General features: G+C 38.3%; 1 long non-coding RNA gene across 1 annotated transcript; it reads right to left on the bottom strand.

Moving 5' to 3' along the window:
- Positions 1–883: 883 nt before the first annotated feature.
- Positions 884–8,523, bottom strand: LOC129534489 (uncharacterized). The gene is made up of 3 exons (XR_008681090.2): positions 8,388–8,523; positions 1,618–1,711; positions 884–956 (listed from the first exon to the last, which is right to left on the bottom strand). It is a non-coding gene; the product is annotated as an uncharacterized lncRNA (long non-coding RNA).
- Positions 8,524–13,115: the final 4,592 nt, after the last annotated feature.

The raw sequence follows: 13,115 nt of genomic DNA on the forward strand, positions 1-13,115 counted from the left end.
TCAGCTCACTGCAACCTCCTCTTCCCAGATTTAAGCAATTCTCCTGCCTCAGCCTCCCGAGTAACTGGGATTACAGGAGCCCACCACCACGCCAAGCTAATTTTTTGTATTTTTAGTAGAGACGTGGTTTCACCATGTTGACCAGGCTGGTCTCGAACTCCTACCTCAGGTGATCCACCCACCTCGGCCTCCCAAAGTGCTGGGATTACAGGCATGAGCCACTGTGCCCGGCCCCACATTTAGCTCTTAAATTCACCACAGATAACTAAAAGAAGTAAAATACAGCATAAAAAAGAAAAAGACCCATCAGTTTATCAATAATTTTCCTATAACGTTTTAAATATTAGAGTGGGGGCCCACCACTGACATACATCCACCTACTGTGGTGTTCAGGTTGTTCAGAGATCTTAATCACTTCTTCTCTAAGTAGGAACTGTGAAAGTGGGACTTTGGTTATCCTGTCTCTTACTTTCAGCAAATTGCTCTGTCACCCTTCCCTGACCCTATATATAATCATATGTTAGACCTTATATCAAGGTTTTAGTGTGTATAACCTTGATGTTGGATTATTGAAGGACTTTGTCTTTAATCTCCCATTTGGTGATTAAAGTCCTTTGTGAGGTGTTTTCACACTGAAGTAACTCATTGATTTCTCTCTGTATGCTGTTTTTTCCAGATGATGGCTAAGAGAAAAAAGGCCCACTTCATTGAAGTACCTTTTACTTAATAGTTGATGCTGTCTCAAGATAACAGGTTAGTTTTCTAGGGCTGGTATAATGAAATACCACAAACTGGGTGGCTTAAGCAATAAAATTTATTTTCTCATAGTTCTGGAGGCTGCAAGTCTAGGAATAAGGTGTTGGTTGCTTTGATTTCTCTTGAGGCTCCTCTCCTTGGCTTGCCAATGTGTTCTCACATGGTTTTGTGCATCCCTGGTGTCTGTGTATCCAAATTTCCTGTTCTTATTAGGATACCAGTAAGATTGCATTAAGGCCCATCATGACAGCCTTATTTTAACTTAATATCCTTATTAAAGGCCCTATCTCTGAATACAGTCACATTCTTAAGTACTGGGGGTTAGTTCAAATAGCAGTTGGAGGTGGGGGAACACTTCAGTTCATAACAGATAACAATTTAAAAATAATGCCTGCCCAAGAACAGGGCTCATCAAAGTAACAAAATGAAGTGAATCAACCCTCATATATCAGCAGATCATTTCCTCTTCTTGAGGTACGTTTTATGTAAACTAATTTACATTTATATTTCCTCTCTTACTGTCAGTGTATAAGATGAAAGAAGTAATAAAGAGGATATAAGAAACTTCTGCTGGGCACAGTGGCTCACACCTGTAATCCCAGCACTTTGGGATCCAAGGCGGGGGGATCACTTGAGGTCAGGAGTCCAAGACCAGCCTGGCCAACACAGTGAAACCCGTCTCTACTAAAAATACAAAAACTAGCCGGACATCCTTGCTTGAACTCAGGAGATGGAGGTTGCAGTGAGCCAAGATCATGCCACTGTACTCCAGCCTGGGTGACAGAGTGAGACTCTGTCTCAAAAAAAAAAAAAAAAAGAAAAGAAAAGAAACCTCTACACATAGTATCTTGCTATTCTCACATTCAAGGTGGTTTTCAGCAAACTGGGCAGAATCTTCAGCTTGGGCTATTCCCTTCTTATTGCCATCCTTTATTCTTGGTTGGTTCATTAGTTGCTTTAATACAAAAATAACAGAGAAAAATTACTTTTATTTTGGTCTTCTCCCTTATTAATTCACAATTTAAAAGTTTGAGACTTATGATAATTTTTTAGTTCTTTCTCATTACCAAATAGTATATATCCTGTCCCCAGGAGCATGTGTACTCTACAAATTAAGTGTAGAGATATATGTACATTTCAGTTGTTTGTAATGTAGACAAGGCCACAGTATTTATAGTACAAAAGATGGAATAATTTGCTAACAGAAACATAAACACCTGGAATTTTGAAGACAGTGGACATTAGAGCTGACACCCAGTGCAACACCGAAGTTAGCAGAGTCAAGACCTGAATTCGGGACTGTTGATTCCTAGTATTTCCATCAATTAGAATCAAATCAAGTTTTTAAAAACACATATGTGCAAAATCTGGTGATTAGATTTTGGGTTTCTTAGGGCTGGTAAAGACAGACGCATCTATAATTTCTGGAGGAAAACCTAGTGTTGAAATGTCCAACACATCTCATTGGGTTGGGGTTAAGGTGGTATACTTGGGACCTATATTGCAGACAGCACCAAGCTTAGAATGGGAATTTTTAGTATTTAACTTTGATTTCCCATGTTTTAAAGTATTAACTATCTAGCACTGCTATTGAAAATTATGCCATTAAGCCCTTCCACATCATTATATTGTCTTTCAGCAAGATGTACGGAACTAAAATAAGACGTTTGTATCCATATTCAATAAACCACATGTACAAGAAGGAAGGCAAAAAGACAAGGGGGAAGGAAGGAAGGAGTGTGGTATTTGGGAGATAAGAGAGGAGGAGAGAATGCCATATGTTTTTCCTACTTATTAAAAACACATGCATAGGAAAGGCCTTCCATTTATACTTAATTTTGGAATAAAACCAAGCTTATAATTTTTAATCACTGAGGCAGTGAGAAAATATTCTTAGTTGATTTTAAAATACATTTTAGTAGGCATTAAGAATGCTTATTATCTGGCTCATTTGAGTCAGTCACCCTAAGGGTTAGTGAATTAATCATTCATTTGAAGTCATCAACTAATGAGTCATCAATAGCTCAAAGCTGTTAAGAAATTATTTTAAAAAATAAAATCACTTTTTTCTATACTCAGATATTTTCTATGTTCATTAGGTGTGTATTTTTCCCTAAAGCATTTCCAAATTCCAAGTGTGTTACCTTGTGTTATCATTTACAATGTTAATAACCTGAAAAGTCAAATTAACTTTCCAGCCAGTTAGTTGAACAGTTAAGGAATTATCTTTCAAAGACTCTTGCATTTTATGAGTTTGTTATTAAAGTCTATTACTGTTTTAAGGCCTGAAGAGGATCAAATAAAATACATATGAGCAAAAAATATGAAGGACATTTAGAATCTGGATCAAACTGAATATACGATATAATTATTCCTTACTCTGTAACATGCTCACTATACTTTAAGTAATAGGAAAAATTTCTCTTCTGAAGTAATGTAAGTGAAATATATTCTCTTTGGCATGTGAATACCACATTCTGTTTTATATTGGTTACCAAGATGTTTAGCAACTTAAGAAGGACATTTAATATAAGCCAGTCTTTTCTTACTCAGGTTTCTTCTGGCAATGACATACACTAAGAAATTCTGACACAAAAGTATTGGATGTTTATGAAATTCCACCAAAAGGGTCTAGTTCTAAAAATATTGCCTGCTCTCAAATATTTAAATATTTAATATTTAATCTGTGGTTCATTCAGGCCCTTCTCTTTCAACTTTTTATTGATTTATTTACTTTTGTTAACCCAATTTTGTGGCTGTGTTCTCTGGTTGGTAGGTTAAAAGAGAGGTAAAATCAAGTGTTGACCATTTTGCAATGTAATGGTGACACTGGCCATGGGCTTCCAATGGAAGAAAAGGGAGAAAATGTGAAAAAGTGCAATGGGCTGAGGAGGTATAACTAAGTATATCTTTTATATGTGCTGTTTTCAGTCACCCCTTCTATTGCCATAGTCAATCAAAAGTTGGCTCATTGGTCAAAGGAGATTACTGTCAATCCAGATATGTCTCTGAATTTGTATACCAAAAAGTCCAGAAAATTCTGAAATTAATTTTAACATATCAGAGGCTTACACAGTGCTGGTACATATTGGGTTCCCAATGAATGTTAGTGGAATTAATTTACTTTTTAGTTCATTGTGGAAAATAAAAGGAATAATCAATTTTATTGTGCTATACTTAGGGGTCAGTTTGCCAAAGACTCTATGTCAGGAAAGGGAGAACATATGTGGCTGGTTATAAAATTTTATGTTTTACAGTGATATAAGGCAGTCACTGGGTTATACACCAATTGCAGGGAGTTAGAGGAGGCATGAATACAATGGTACTCTGGTTCATTTGAACCTAGAATGAATGAGGAAAGTAATTTCAGTGGCTGTGTATATGTTTTCAAAAATGTAAAAAATATAAAAGCTAATTCTGAAATGCAAAAGGAATTCAATACTTATAAAATTGGCCAAAGGCCTTTTTGACACATTAGCTTTGTATTATCTTTTTGTCCCATGTATTTGCAGTTTAACCTTAAGGCCCAACCCCTATTTGAAATAAAGGAACTATCTCTATTTTATCAATGAAACAATTACTCGGGTGTACATAACATTTCAATTTCATGATTTTATAAGTCAAAATGATCATTTTCAGTTAGTTTCATGAGAATTGCAGATTATGTTTCATTTACCAAGGTCTTATCATTGGTACAGCACATTTTTCTCATTCTCTAGTCTCCCAGAAATTCCAGCATTTACCTGTGCATGCAAATTACCTTCATTTCCTAGATGTAAACCTGAAAATAGAAACCTACTCTTTATGAAATTTTACACATTTACAGGTTCTGGTAACAGATACCAGAAGAGCAGGAAAATACATTTTAGGTGCAAATATTCCCTCTTTCAAATTAAGTAGAAAAAATATTTTGACATGATTAATTTTATTAAACAGGTAAAGAATAGATTTTTAAAAAGACTTTCAAGTGCCTTACACACACTCACGTGACTTCTATGTATGGCACTGGGAAGCAGCTATGAGACTTGTACTATCCTTGACATCCTGAAGGAATATTAAAAAGAAAGTGATGCTGTCTGGGTGGAGCAACTTGAGGTAGACCTTGAAGGATTTGTATGAACCAACGAAATATCTCAAGGACAATCTTATAGATGATAATAGCAGGGAAGGTTAAGACCTAGCATTGGGAAGAAGCAAAGCCTTTTGCAGGACACATGGCCTTCCTGGAGTATTGACTTTAAATTGGAGAGGAAAAGAAGATAAGTTTGGAAAGGTACTTGGAGTTCAGATTAGTAATAACTTTAAAAGCCAGGCCAAGTAACTAGGTTTTGTGGTAGTGGTAAGACTTTCTAAGCATAAGAGAAATATATTAGGAGAGGTTCTCAAGAATATAAACTTGGTCATGATCTGAAGAGTGGTTTGGAAAATATTGGAAGGAGAGAGAAAAATAAAGTATAGTTGGGACATGGACCAAAGTAGTAGCAAGGAAAATGGGAACATTTTTGATTCTCAGATTCTCAGTCATCTCAATCTACTAGCTACCTTTCTTCACGTTTCTCTCTCTCAATCTTGATTTCCAGGACACCACATCTTCCCAGATTTTTTTTCCTACTTAGCTAATCCTTTCTTCCCAGTCTCCATGGCTGGTTTTTCCCTGTCTTCACTAGCACTTAACATTGGAGTGCTCTGGAGCTCAGTCTTTGTTTCTTTTCTGAATCTGCCCTCATTCACTGCTGATGTAATGGCTTTAAAAACTATTTAATGCCCACAACTCCCAAACTCTCCTTTATTTCAGTCTCTTGTTTTTTCTACTTGGATGTCTGATAGACAATGAAATTTATCTTAGCAAAAATTGGACTCTATACCTTTCCTTCTAAATTTAGTCCATTTATAGTTTTTCTCTTCTCAGTGATGACATCACTCCATCATTCAAATAGTTTAGCTCAAAACCCTTTGTGTCATCACTGACTAAATTTTATTTCATGCCCCACACCCAATCTTTCCATTAACTGTTCCCTATCTATTTAGTCTCTCAACAATGTGTAGGTTTTTCCTCTTGATTTGACACAGGAAGCTATTCACCTTTGCTTTAAAAACTTTAATTATTATCCCTATACTTAAAATTATTTGCATAATTTCTCTGGTTATGGAAATAATGTGTGGTCACTATATAAAAACACATTCAAATAAAATGGAACTGTGTGACTTAGAAAATGAAATGTCCCCCACGATCCCACCCTCAGATAGCCACTGTCACAATCGCTTTTTGAGAACCCATTATACATCACGCATTGTGTAAGGTGTTGTGAAAACAAAGCCAAATAAGACATCACCCCATCCTTCAAGGAGCTTACAAGACTTCGATAACCAAATCATCCACTAGTACATGGATATGGCCACGTGCTATGACCTTTAGCTCACTCCCTGCGCTGGACACTAACCACTCCCTCTGGCCTGGATTATCCTCCTGCCTTGGGGCTTGTGCTGGCCTCATGGATGCAGAGAACACTCTGCTGACAGCATGAGGGATGAGGAAAAGGAAACAAAGAATTCAGAATGAAGATGCTGGATAAGGCCAGGAAGACCAAAGGCAAACAATTTTGAAAAGACTGTTTCTGAGATGATCCAGAAACTCAAAGATTATTAAGTCATGTCACCTGTAAATGAATGGCTTTGAGTATTTTCTGGAGTTTTTTGCCTTCTCAGTGAAAGATCTTCTGAGAACTAAAATCATTATTTGAAAAAAAAAAAAAAAAAGGAAAGAAAAAGTCCCTTAGGCTAAAATAATCTTCTCATAACTTCAGAAGCAAGGTAGCACATATTCTTAGCTACACTTTGTAAAAGCACCCAGGTCAGGAGGTGTACTTGACCCAGCCTGGAGGAGGCCCTAGGGGAATTTTTAATATATGTGTGTTTGCTCTACAGCCTTCACTACTCTCCCTTTCCTATCTCTGTCATGAGAGTAACATCCTTCATCACCCAAGCTCCCAAGAGAAAAAGATCTAAGATGACCATTGATGCTTGTTAATGAATTGCTTCCATTTTGATTTGGAGCCTTTTATCTCTAACTGTGAAATGAATATATTTGTTCTTCAGTAGCTTTATGTTACTGGTTCTTTAGTAACTTATGCTTTGCAAGCATACACAAAATCTCTTATACTTGCCAGATCTTTGAAAGTACCAATTCTTGTCTTCAGTACTATTTGTAATATTATTATATTCTACTATTAGCAAAGTCTTCACTGTTAATGAGATTCTTTTTTTTTAAATGAAGGTCTCACCCCACTATACACTGAATTATTTTGGAACTAATCCAAGATATTATATTTCATCTGTAAATATCTCAGTATCCCCAAAGGAGTCTCCTCTCATTGTAATTGAATCACAGTACTATTGTCCCACTAAATAATTAACATTATTTTTTATTATCAAACACTTGGTATTAAAATTTCCCCAGTAGTTTTATAAGTCTTTTTTTTCTGCTGGTTTCTTTATATCAGGATGCAGATAATGTCCACACACATCATAGTTGGTTAACTGTATCTCTTTAACTTATATCTCATTTAGTTCTTTCCTCGTCTTTAATTTTCTTTGTGATTTCTTTGTTAAAGAAACCAGGCCAATTTGTCCTGTGTCATTTTCCACATTCTGGACTTAGCTGATCTAAGTGTTGTTTGACCAAGTTTCTCTGCCCCATATATTCTGCATATGGGTCATTTGAGCAGGTAGGTTTTTTTGGCAAGAATATTTTATATAGGGTATTGTGTACTTCTTATTGGATCTCCTTAGGAAGCATATGATATCTGTGGTCTCTTTCTCTGATATCAAGATGATATCAGATATCTGATATCTGATATCAATTAAATTGGATATTGTTGGATTTGAGAAACACTCTTTATTGAATTAAGCCTCCAAGATTTCCATGATTTTCTGTGACAACAGCCAAGTTACTCATCATTACTAATATACCTATAATAACATTACTTTGTCAAGGAAGAAGTATTGCAAATTAAATTACAGGCATCAAAATAATCATCTTTGACATTATTCAATTTTTAATAATATTTTCATAATGGAACCCTCTTTACCTTAAAAGCATAACTATTTTTATCATTATTTCTCCCTCTGATATGGAGATTTCTAAGAGAAGTATGAGATTGGAAGAGTATCCTTGTTAATGATTTTACTGTCTTTCAAAACCAAGACAGCCTAATCTCTACCCAGACACACCAGATAACAAATATCTTTTAAATTGTCTCTACATTCCATTAAGAACTCTTTTGTTTAAGCAATAACAATTTCTTCGTGTCCAATAATAAACTTTTTTGATAACAGCATCATGTATTTGATGGTTTGGCAAAGGTCTCTGAAGCAAGACAATCTCTGTAAAAGCCACAAGCATTTAAAACTTTAAAGACCGTGATCTAGAGTCACAAGATTCTCAAAAGAACAAAAGAAAAGACAACAGAGAAGAAAAGGGGAAGGTGCTTGTAAGTTTACAAAGTAGATTTTCATTATCAAACCTTCTCTACTGCACCCTGAAAAAGACGTTCAAGACCCTAAAATTGATCTGGTAAAAAGTTGTTTGGCAATTGAAAATCTATCCATTTAGTACGAGACTTTCTACTCACATAGAACAAATCTTGGTAATAATTCTTAAAGGGTCTGAAAGAGAGACTTTGGCTCTTATGACTTTATAAAAATGTTTGCTGTTCTTCATTTGGTCATGATTAATGCGGCCGGAAATGATGTGATTGCAACCTCCACTGTTAGCCCTACCAGTATTAATCATCTCCAAGGTGATCTCAGTTTCCGTGGCAACTCTAATATTTATTTTTGCACTATAGCACTGTCTGGTCTCTGATGGTTGGGATGACAGAGTAATGCTGAAATGTTTAGTCTCAGTCACAAATTTCTCACATCCCTGATGTTAGAAAACCATTTCACCACATTCAAGTGTTATTACTAACCCGTACTCAGACAATTGCATTACAAAGGTGTTCTGAGCCAACCCTGTTGCTTGATTTCAGGTTACCAGGCTTTAAGGTCCAAAGGATTTCCACTGACTAAAGAAGCTCTTGGTATTTGCATCCAAATTTTCATAATAACAATTTTAAACATACATAATGCATCACTATCACATTCATATGGAAATAGACTGAGCAGTTCTAGGTATAACTCCTACAAGAAAAAGAAAATACACGTTAAGTAGAGCTTTATATATTCTTCCAGTCAAAGATATCAATCAAACCCAAGAAATGGAGCTACAATTTCTGAATTTTATTACAATTAATAAAATTCAAGAGTGAATCATAAATGAGGAAAAGTCACTGATCTTTCCTGTCTTCATCAGAAATAATCAAATTATACTAGATATCAAGATTTTCCTAGAAAGAGTCTCTGGAACAAAAGAATAGAGCAGGTTGCCTTACACTTGGGTGGACACAAAGGTGACAGAAAGCTGTTTTTGAAAGATGGCTTAGGGCAAAATTCTGGATTCTTGCCCCCTTGAATTAACACTGTTTCTATTCCTGTCACTTTGCTTCAAGTTCCTTTCATCCTGCATGTCTTTTAAGATACCTGCTAAACCCCTTGGACTGATAAACCTTAATGTGCCAGCTCTCCTGGCTTTCAAAAACAAAATCATGGCATGTAGGCATCTTTCATTCTGCCTGTGCTCAAAATTTGCTCCATCTTTTTCTCTTGCCAAGAATGAGAATGGTAGCACAGAATGACATATGGCCCTATTAGAAACCTATTCTTATAATCCCGGATACAAGAGCAGGGAAAGGTTTGAGTAGAGATAAAGAGGGGGAAGCATGAGAACACTGGGTGAAGTCACCAATGCCAGAATGGCCACTTCCTAGGGTCACACAGCTGTGGGCACTGGGACCTCTAGCCTGTCCCTCTAATGAGAGTCCCCATCCTACCTCACCTTCACCAAATTCCTAAGTGTTCATATCTGGTGCTGTAGTGGTTGTAGAGGATAAGAGCTTCGGGGAGGCTGAACAAACAGGAGTCTTTACCTACCAGGTGCCCAGAGGATACACTGTAAGAAGATAGAAGAAAAACCTAGCAAAGCAAAGGGCACAGCTTCAAACAAAGAGGAATCTCTCGGTTTTCACATATCCAGACTTTTGGATTTTTTCTATTACATTCCTTAATTCAGAGACAGTGAGTATCTCCAGGCATGAAAACATGCCCAAACAGAATGAATCCCATCCTGAGTCCCTGCTACTTCCCCCAAAAGTTGAAACGCTATGATTAAGTTGTCCTATTTATTTCTTTTAATGCTTCCAACATAAAGGGAGTGAGGGGCAGCATTTGGACACAGAAATTAGATCTGCTTCTCTGTCATGTTTTTATGCTCCTGTCTAGGAAAATCCCCATAGAATTTTAGGCAGATTTCAAAGTCCACTGTCATCATGATAAAAGAAATGACTTGAATAAGACATAAATATAATTAGCTTCTTCTTTTAAAGGGAGCACTTTATCTTTGAGGTGGCTATTCAGAGAGTGGACACTCCCACGGGAAGCCTTTAAAATAGGCAAGATGATGTGATACAGAATCTGGGTTCCTGGTGGTGTCTGCTCTCTACTTGGTGAATGGAAATATGGATTTCCTGACATCACTTTAAATTTTGTCTTCCCCCCACCCCAGAAAATGAGTCCTTTGGGGTATGTGAACCCAAAATACCTGAGAAGGTCTCAATTGATTTACAAAGTCTATTTTGTCAAGGTTAAAGATGCCCCACTGACACGGTCTCAGAAGGTCCTGAAGATATGTACCCAAGGTGGTCTGGGTACAGCTTGCTTTTAGACATTTTAGGGAGACATGAGACATCAATAAATATGTGTAAGATGAAGTGGTGGGGGTGAGTGCTTCGAGGTCATAGGTAGATAAAGAGGCAAAATGTTGCATTCTTTTGAGTCCTTGATCGGCCTTACACTAAATACACAATTTAGCTGGGCCCAGTAAACCTGCATTTTTACATAAATAATGGAAGCCATCAGATATGCATTTGTCTCAGGTGAGAAGAGCCGTGATGACTTTCTGTCCTGCACCTGTGATGATAAGCTATCAGTTTGCATTGCCAGGGTGAAATTCAACAGAATTGTTTTAGGGTAAATATTTTGAGGCTCACAAGCAATTTCCTCGTGCGAAAATTGTGAGGGAGGTATGTAGCTTTTTTGTCTTTATAGCTATTTTATTTAGGAATAAAATAGGAGGCAAGTTTGCCTGATAGAGTTCCCAGCTTGACTTTTCCTTGGCTTAGTAAGGTTGAGGTCCCAAGATTTATATTCCTTTCACAGGTAGAAACAAAGGGCAGTCGGCTTCCTTTATTTCCCTTCAACTTTGAGCATTTTTCTTGTTGTGTAGTGGATATTTCTCTGCCACTAATACAGGGACAGTCACCACAAAACACTTCACAGTTGTTGAAGTGGAGTGCTTACAAAGTACAGATAGGATGGCCTTGGAATGAAAGCCTCCCTGCTGACTCGTCCCCCCCAGCATGGATGCTAAGTGGCTCACTTAGAGCCAAAAATTCTACCCCAAGTATAAGTACATTAACCTGAAACAGCAAGACATCTTGAAGCAACTACATGAAAAGCCCTGAACTGCAGCATTTAGGATTTGCAGGTGTCTTACAGGATGACCTTGTCAGAAAGAAAGAAAGGAGAAGCAGCCACAGGACCCTGTCCTCTGACAGCTCTACCGGCAGGCAAGCCTTAGGCCAAGCACTGGCCTTCTTGGGGTAAGCGTGCTGCTGTAGGTGCATGATACATTTTGAAGACCAGTGATTGCCTGATTTTATGTTCTGACTGACACTTTCTACGTGACTTGGAGGACTTGAATTTTGGAGACCACAAGTAGGACACCCTGTAATACAGTGTACTGGCAAGTGTAAAAGATACATTGCCGGCCGGGCACGGTGGCTCACACCTGTAATCCTGGCATTTTGGGAAGCCGGGGAAGCCGAGGCGGATGGATCACTTGAGGTCAGGAGTTCGAGACCAGCCTGGCCAACATGGTGAAACCCCATCTCTACTAAAAATACAAAAAATTAGCTGGGCATGGTGGCGGACACCTGTAATCTCAGTGACTCAGGAGGCTGAGGCAGGAGAATCACTTGAACCCAGCAGGCGGAGGTTGCAGTGAGCTGAGATTGTTCCACTGCACTCCAGCCTGGGTGACAGAGCAAGACTCCATCTCAAAAAAAAAAAAAAAAAAAAAAAAAAAAAGTCACATTGCCATGACTTTATGTCCCTGTCTTGGGAGGCATTGTGTTTTCCAGACCAGGTGAGCAGGACAAGCAAAACCAAAAGAAGTGAAAGATTCAAAGATGAAAAAATCATGAAAGCACTGACTAAACCAACACAAGTAAATTCTAATACTAATATACTTAATTGGATATTAAAATTATATGATCTGATCAGAATACAATGTCTTCTTTCTTTCTCTCTCCCTCCCTTTCTCTTTCTCCCTCCTCCTTTAAATAAAGCAAGCTTGCTGCCTCTTTTCTGAAGACACTCAGCTCTGACAGCCACCTTCCTTGCAGGCCTGACCTCTCTCTTCTTTATAGTGACTGATGGATTCCCCTAGGGTCCCTTAGGGCCCTAGAGCCTTGGCCTTCCATGAGGGGATGCAGAACAGGAAGAATTACTTTGAATGGTCTTCCTCTTATCCCTATTATTATTATTATTATTATTATTATTATTATTTTGAGATGGGGTCTGGTTCTGTCACTCAGGCTGGAGTGCATTGGCGCAATCTCGGCTCACTGCAACCTCCATCTCCTGGGTTCCAGCAATTCTCCTGTCTCAGCCTCCTGAGTAGCTGGGACTACAGGTGCCTGCTACCACACCTGGCTGATTTTTGTATTTTTAGTAGAGACGGGGTTTCACCTTGTTGGTCAGGCTGGTCTTGAACTCCTGACCTCAGGTGATCCACCCACCTCGGCCTCCCAAAGTGCTGGGATTACAGGTGTGAGCCACTGTGCTCAGCTGTCCCTTTTAAGTGAATGAATTCAGATGAAAGAGAATGTCTTAGAGGGAGACAGGAAGACAGGAAGGGGAGTATGCTGCAGGAGACAGAGTGTAGAGAAAGCAATCAGGTTGCTATGAACTGGTGGAAGGGCTCCAGCCTATATTTGCACCAGATGGGATAACTGCCTCCTCCTTCCCCAATCCCTGTGGTGCCAGGCCCTTGCTCTCCTCCTGCTGGACTCCTGGAGCATGGGCCCGGTGACTCCAGCCACAGTCTTCACCCAGTCCTGAGGAGCTCCTTCTTCTCAGTCCCTACTTCCCTCAGGACTGCTCCACTTCTTCAAGACCATGGTAGGCAGATAATGAGGCTG

Source organism: Gorilla gorilla, chromosome 5 (genome assembly GCF_029281585.2).
Source record: "Gorilla gorilla gorilla isolate KB3781 chromosome 5, NHGRI_mGorGor1-v2.1_pri, whole genome shotgun sequence".
NCBI classification, from domain to species: Eukaryota; Metazoa; Chordata; class Mammalia; order Primates; family Hominidae; genus Gorilla; species Gorilla gorilla.